The 7,991-nt window shown below is 38.4% G+C and overlaps 1 pseudogene; it reads right to left on the bottom strand.

Moving 5' to 3' along the window:
* Positions 1-6,525: 6,525 nt before the first annotated feature.
* LOC141517064 (acidic leucine-rich nuclear phosphoprotein 32 family member B pseudogene) lies at positions 6,526-7,628 on the bottom strand (annotated as a pseudogene).
* Positions 7,629-7,991: the final 363 nt, after the last annotated feature.

Raw genomic sequence — 7,991 nt, 5'->3', positions numbered from 1 at the left:
GCAAACAATCAGGTTAGCATTGTACATACATATTTTATATGCATGTTTACAGATTAGTATTAATTATTTTCAGTATGAGGAGTTAGGATTAAGGGAAAGATACATCAGAGATAATTTTTATAAAGTGTTTAAAAGAATCTGAAGGGTTGTTTTTATTGTGTATGTGTATGTGTTTTGTTTTGGTTTTTTCCCTCTGGATGGGGATAATATAGTCCATAATCAGTCCAATACAGTTGTCCTAGCTCTCTGGACTGCTGAGAGGAGCTAATTCCATCAAGGATGTTCATCTCACAATGTTGTTGTTGATGTGTACATTGTTCTCTTGCTTCCACTCCCTTCAATCAGCATCAGATCCTGTAAGTCATTCCATGATTCTCTAGAGTCCAACCATTTATGGTTTCTTATAGAACAATAGTATTCCATAGGATTCATGTACCATAACTTGTTTAGCAATTCCCCAGTTGATGGGCATCCCCTCAATTTCCAATTCTTTGCCACTATAAAAAGGAGCTGCTATGAATATCTTGGAACATGTAGGGCTTTTCACTTTTACTATAATTTCTTCTAGATTTAGACCTAGAATTGGAATTGCTGAATGAAAGGGTATGAACAGTTTTAATGTTCTTTGTGCACAGTTTCAGATTGCTCTCCAGAAAGGTTGGATTGGCTCACAACTCCACCAGAAATGTATCAGGAGTCATGTTTATCATTATTGTTTGTCCTTTGTTCTCAAAGAGGAACATGACATCAGGGAGGTGAGGTTATGACATGCCGGTGAATCAGATTTAAATGATGGAGGGCTGTGCAAAATCAGCAGTCTCACTTTCTCCTCTGGAGCCATCTGTGGGGTCAATGGCAAGATATGGATCAGGATGATTAGAGATGACCTGGATGCAATGGGAGACAATGACTTTTTTAAGCTAAAGTCTTTAACAGGTCTCAGTTTGACTGAGGCAATGCTCAGTCAGTGATTAGAACAGGCAAGAAAGAAGTGAAGTAAAAACTGGTCTCTTACCTAGTCAAAAAAAAATCACTCTGGCAGGGGAAGACCCTCAGGTTTTCTGACCAAGACAGAAACAAATGCTATTTACATTCACTCTGATTCAATCAGGACCCCATCAATAACTAAAAGACCTATTTGGTCCATATTTCATGCATGCTAGTGTGGTACTTAAACAGCCCATATTTTATTCCTCTTGCTGCCTTGTCAGGCCATCTTCTCTTGTGCCTGTTATTTCCTATTTGTCCTATATAGAGTTTGCTCTATTTGAATATTGTCCTCTCCATTAGATTGTAAACACCTAGGTTATCATAGAATCTCTCACAGGTAGATCATAGACCTAGAGCTGAAAGGGATTTTACAATTCATTTAAGTCCAGCTCTTTGTTTTACAGATAAGGAAACATAGATCCAGAAGCGTAAATAACTTTTCTAAGGTCATAGATATAATAAATCACAGGGCTAAAATTTTGAAGCCATGTCCTTCTCCAAATCTACAGTTCTTTCTACTTCTTTCCACTGTGTCCCCTTAGATCAGTTGGGGTCTAATGACCACCAGCTTGGATCATGACCAAAATGTGTGAATGTGGGTTCTCTCAGCTCCATATTTAGTACCTTATATTTATATAGAGGGAAGCAACATTGCACAGCAGAAAACATATTGACCCTGGCATCAGAGGACCTGGTTTCAAATCCTGCCTCTCTTTTATTTCTTGTATGATCTTTGAGCAAGTCATATATTTCCCTGAACCCAAGCTTCTTCATCTGTAAAATGAAGATCTTGTCTTACCTTGATCTGATGATTCCCACTTTACAGATGAGGAAACTGAAGCTCACAAAGATTAAATGATTTGCTCAGGGTCACACAACTAAGAAATATCAAAATCAGACTAGATCCTAGAATGATTGACTGTCCAATACACTTTTTTACTATGCCAACTTTAACCTTGACTCTAACTTACCTGGGTTGTATGGAGTGTGACTTTTACAATATGTTCAATGGATTGGATCTGGAATTAGAGAAGCTCAGTTCACATTCTGTTTCTGCTATTTGCCCCCTCTATAACCTCGTGTAAGTCACAACATCCTGGGTCTCAGTTTCCTTCATCTGTTCTGGCTCCCTCCTGACTGTGATAGATTTGTCTTTTGTTCTGTCTTGCCAGAAAACAGACTTCCACACTATTTCCACTTTTTGTAGTCTTTTGGCCCTATTCTCTTGTATGCTTTTGGCCCAACTCCCCATTATAATGTTGTTTTCCTCTATCAGAATTTTGACTCTTCAAGGTTAGGGACTACAACTCCACTGCTTAGCTTAACTTAACTTAATAAAAGCCCTATCTATCTTCTGTCTGTCTGTCTGTCTGTCTATCTGTCTATCTACCTATCTAACATCTATTTATCTATCTATCATGTATCTATCTATTCATCTATCTACTCTATCATCTATCCATCATCTATCACCTAGCCATCTAGCCATCCATCCATCCATCTTTCTTCTGCCCATCTATCTGTAAAAGATTCAATGATGCCTCATTATGCTCACAGTCCTTACATAATAATAATAATAATAAAGATTTTTTTAAAAGTACATGTCCTCCAGTTCCAAAGTCTGCAGCACTAACTGCCTAGCACAGGCCAGGTGAGAAATCAGAAAAGTCACAGCAGTACAGCTGGGAAAGCTGTTGAGTCTGTCACCTCCTTAGGAGCTGAGAAGTGCCAGACCCCGTGATTGGGAACTGCAGCCACTGCTGTCTAATAAAGAATCCCTACAGACAGGAATGCCCTATCCACCCAATGCTGGGAACAGAGGTCATCATCCCTTAGCCTTGGAAAGCTTGAGGCTGCTCAGTAGCCCTCTGTATTCTCCTCATGTCCTTTCATATACGAAGGCCCCAAATGAAAGATCCATCTGAAATCACTGTCCTTGAAAAAGAATGAATCCTGGGAATCATAAATATGGAGGCTTCGAAGAGGGAATCTGGTCCCTGAGAAATGATGTTCTCATCTTGAAAACTTGCGCTGATGCAGTTAACCATCTTCTTAGGTAACCTGTTACACTACTGGGCAGCTCTAGTTGTTAAGAGGTTTATCGTTATATTGAGACAAAAATTGTTTCTCTGTAACTTCCACCCATTGATCCTACTTCTGCCCCCTGGGCTCAGGAAAAAAATAAGTCTAATACCTCTTGCACATGACAGCCCTGCAGTTATCTGTAGGTAAGCTATCATGTCCCCCTGGAGTCTTCCTTCCTCCAGGCTAAACATCCATAATTCTTTCCATTACTCCTCATATGGCAGGGTTTACAGGCCTTTCACTTCCTCAACCATCCTTCATGGGACATTCTTGTGATTATCCTTGTCCTCCTGCCTAAAAATGGGATGCCTGGAACTGAACACAACACTCCAGATGGAGTCTGACTGGGGAGAGTCCAGGGAGACTGTCATCTTATTCCTTTTGGACATTATAAAGGCCTCTAGTCATCCATCCTAAGATTTTGGTAGAATTTTGATTTTTGAGGCATAGTGTTCAATCATCAAGTATTTAGTAAGTACTTATAATGTGTCACAGTACAAAACACTACAAAAAATGAGACATTTTCTGTTCTTGAAAGGCTTATATTTGACTAATAACAGCTTACATTTATTCTGTGCTTGATAAACATTATCTCATTTGAGCCTCATGGCAATCTTTCTTTTTAAGTTTATTTATTTATTTATTTATTTATTTATTTAGTTAGTTAGTTAGTTAGTTTTTTAGTTTTTGCAAGGCAGTGGGGTTAAGTTTAGCTTGCCCAAGGTCACACAGCTAGGCAATCACTAAGTGTGATTGCCTCAGAAGGCAGGATCCAAACTCAGGTACTCCTGACTCCAGGCCAGTGCTTCATCCACTGCGCCACCTAGTCGCCCCTCTTTTTAATTTTTTAAAAATTGTATTTATTTTATTATGAACTTAAGAAATAAAACAAACATTTCTATAACATAAGCCCCATGGTAATATTTCAAGGAAGATGCTATTTTTAACTCTATTTTACAAATGAGCAAACTGAGAGTCAAAGAAGCTAAGTAATATGCTTTGGGTTTAACAGTTAGTTAAATATCTTTTAAATTATTGAGTTGGCAGTTATGTTCTTTGAGTTCATGGAATACACTAAAATTCCCAGATTTTTTTATATGTTTATTTTCTAATTATGCCTTCTTTATTCAGTAAATTTGCAAATCATTTTATGAACCCAAGCATAACTCTTTCTATTCATCTCTATTAAATATAATCTTATTAGACTTGGTGAAAGGTTATACTGATGTTTAGAAATTTTTTCAGTCTCTTTTTCATTGTCCTTTCCTGTAAACAATCTTTTAAAATATATTCAGCTCAAATTTCACCTCCTCCTTGAAGCTTTCTTGAATTAACATAGATTGTCTGGATAATCTTTGAATCACTCCTACCTTTCAACACCCTTCTGCAATTATGGGTTGCTGTATTGAATTCTCCCCATCCCCTCCGAAGTATTGCACATGTTTCTAGTCTTTTGCGATATTCCCAGAAAGCTCCCAGAGGTAAGGCATGTGCCAATATCCTTTGTTCCAACAGTTGAGATTAATAACTCCCTGAATTTGTCAAGAATTTAAAATTTTATTTTGGAATTTTATTTTTTATTTATTTTTAATAGCATTTTTTTCCAAATGCAAATATATAAAACATATTTTATTATTAGGCCTGTTGTGGAAGAAAAAACAGACTAAAAGGAAAAAACAATAACAATAACAAAATAAAATGAAAATAGTATGCTTCAATCTACATTCAGACTTCATCAGTTTTTCTCTGGATAGCATTTATCATCATGAATGTTTTGAAATTGTCTTGGATCGTTGTTTTGCTGAGGAGAGCTTAGTCATTCACAGTTGATCATCACTTAATATTGCTGTTACTAGTTTCCTTTTGCTTTTTTTTTCACTTTAGCAAGCATTTTATTTATTTATTCAATTGAAGTCTGTTGCTTGTCTAAAATGACCAACTTTAGAGTCCTGCGAATAGGAGAATCAGTTTCTTCCTTGTCTCAATCCTTCAGTTTCCTCCCTTGGAGCATATGCCCAATATTTTAACATTTTAAGGAGTCTTGAGAGTGTTTTCTTCTTATAGTATCTCTTTGAGACCTTGGATAATTCTCTTTCAGTTTCTCAGCCTTAGTTTCCTCTTCTGTACAGTGAAATGAAATTAGACCATTTCTAGATTTCCTTTCAACTCTGACATATTATGATTATCTGAAATGCTCTCCAGGGCATTGAGAGCTAAGAAAGGGCATATTTCATTTCTCCCTGGGATAATCTCTGCCCCAACATAGGAGATCAGGGCTCTGGGAGTATGTGGAATAAAATATCACAGGGGCATGTGGTACAATACAACAGAAACTTTAGGTAGCAGTCGGAAAAATGTGTCAACATCGCTTTTGACAAGCTTTCAATGTAGGGAATTAATACCAGCACTGACATCACAGCAGGATTTTTTTTTAAGTCACCACCTCCACTTGTTTTATTCCAAGCAGCAGAATCTTGGGAAAGGCCAATGTGACCATAATTATGATCTCTGTTTTGTTCAAATATCAGAAGGGAAGAGGATTCCTTTGTGAGGTTTTCTGGTTGTTATGGCATTAGAAGACCTATAGCAATGGTTGGCAAGTCTGCCTTCACCTAAATGAAGTTAGATATGCATCTGTCTTTCTTGTTCAATTATTTATTCTGAGACTTTCTGAATGAACAAGAGATAAAGCAATATTGAGCAAAAAGTCAAAGTTTTCAACAAATTGATAAGCTGAAGACTATCCAGGGAAAACAGCAAGAATGGTCAAGAAATTTAAATCCATGTCACATGAAGATTTGCTTAAAGAACTAGAGATTTTTAACTTAGAAAAGAATAGACTAAGGTGAATATGATAGGGTAACCAGGTGACATAATAGTGTGCTGGATCTGAAGTCAGGAAGACCTAAGTTTAAATCTGGCCTTAGTTAGATACTTACTAGTTGTGTTACCCTGGGCAAGTCACTTCTCCCTGTTAACTTCAGTATAATGAACTGGCAAAAGAACTGAAAAAGCTCTCCAGTGCCAAGAAAACCCCAAATGGAGTCACAAAGATTTGGACATAACTGAAAAGGCTCAGGTAACAACAACATTCAATTACTTGTGTAGTTCTCCTGGGTAGATATATAAGTTGGGTTCTGTGGGATGTCAGCTTAGATTCAAGTATTCTCTATGAGTGGAATATTCCCAATAAAACCATTTCAGGATTAATATTCCTAGTGAAGTCCTCTCAGGATTAAGAAATATTTAAGAAAGAACAAATCATTATTCTTAAACTATTTCTAGAAGAAAGCCCCTTGTATTCCAAACAGAAGGGTCACTCTCCTAACTTTTGATGATTATTTTTTTTCAAAATTTTATTTACAAAGCTTTTTTTTTGTTGTTGTTGTACAGAAAGTAAAAATGGTATTACAACCTTGGTGTAACTGGTAGCCATCAACAATCATGATTCACCGATCACAGCTGCTCTTCCTGCTATAGCATAGTCTTATAAGAAAACCTAACAACTCTGACTATTTTGTTGGGGTTAATTCCCCAAATTTGTTGGTAACTTGGATATACAATGGGGATTGATCGGAGGAATGTAGAATGTCACAGGAACTACTCTTTGGCTCTTTAGGTGTCCTGGGGGCTTGGTTTATAGCTACCACTTCTTTTTACAGCTACCAAATCAATAGGAGCAGTCCACACAATACTGAACAGTTCTTTTTTCAGATCATTTGGGGTCTTAATCATCTTCTCCTTCTCCTTCGTCATCTGTTTCTCTCTTCCTTTTTTCACCTTTCCCAGGCTCTTCATCCTCTTCATCTTCATCATCCTCATCCTCATCTTCCTCATCATCATCAACTTCTCCATCATGTCCAAATTCTTCTTCCTCTCCACTGACATCATATTCATAATCATCTCCTTCTACATCATCTTCTTCATCATCATCTTCTTCATCAAATTCATCTTCTTCATCTTCATCTTCCTCATCTTCTTCATCTTCTCCTTCTTCATCATCGACTTCGGCATCAGAGTCAGGGGCTTCTTTGTCCTCTTGGTCATATCCATCAAGGTATGTTAATTGTGGAAGGAGTGTGAAGACACTTTCTCGGTAATCATTCAGGTTTGTCACCTCACAGTTAAACAGGTCCAGGCTTTTTAGATATTCCAGCTTTTTCAAAGGTTCCAAGGTACTGATGTCTTTCAGTTTGTTTCCACTTAAGGTTTAGATGTGTGAGATTTGGAAGTTTTTCTGCTAATACACCCAGGCCTCCAAAAATTCTATTGTCACTGAGTTCAAGCTTTTTCAGCTTAGGTAGTTCAGGGAGATTTGAAACTGTAGACAACCCAACATTTATTAAGCTGAGGAACTCTAAATTCACAAATTCAGCAGTTAAACCCTCTATTTTCCCATCATCTGACCTACAATTGTCCAGGACAAGTTCTTTTACATCCGACGGGATCCGGTTCCTCAGCTCCAGGTGGATCCTCCTCTTCATGTCCTCGCTTCTCGGCGCCCCCTCTTCCAACTAACTTTCCGGGGGCGGAGGGGGAAGGAGGGGCTCGGGGCTCGGGAGAGGGTCGCGTCCGAAGGCGAGTCCTTGGCGGCCGAGGGAGGCCCCGCCGGCGGCTCTTCCCCCAGGAACGCGCGAGCGGAGCCGCGGAGCCGCGGAGCCGCGGAGCCCGAGTTACTCACGGGAGCGAAGCGAAACCATGGAGGGAAAAGGGGCTGGAGAGCGGCTGTGCCGATGATTATTTTTACTAACTACTAGAGGGATAGTAGACTTTTTCCCATGAGAAAGACCTTGCATTCCAAATGAGACTAGTAATGTCACCTGTTTTCTAGATGAGGAACTGGGAGGACAGTAGACCTTGTGTTCCAAGACAAGTTATAGTACTTCAATAAGATAGTTATAATCCTGAAGGTTATTCTC

The sequence above is a fragment of the Macrotis lagotis genome, chromosome 1 (genome assembly GCF_037893015.1).
Source record: "Macrotis lagotis isolate mMagLag1 chromosome 1, bilby.v1.9.chrom.fasta, whole genome shotgun sequence".
Lineage (NCBI taxonomy): Eukaryota > Metazoa > Chordata > Mammalia > Peramelemorphia > Peramelidae > Macrotis > Macrotis lagotis.
The sequence above is the reverse complement of the archived record's forward strand: the minus strand, read 5'-3'. Positions and strand labels throughout refer to the sequence as shown.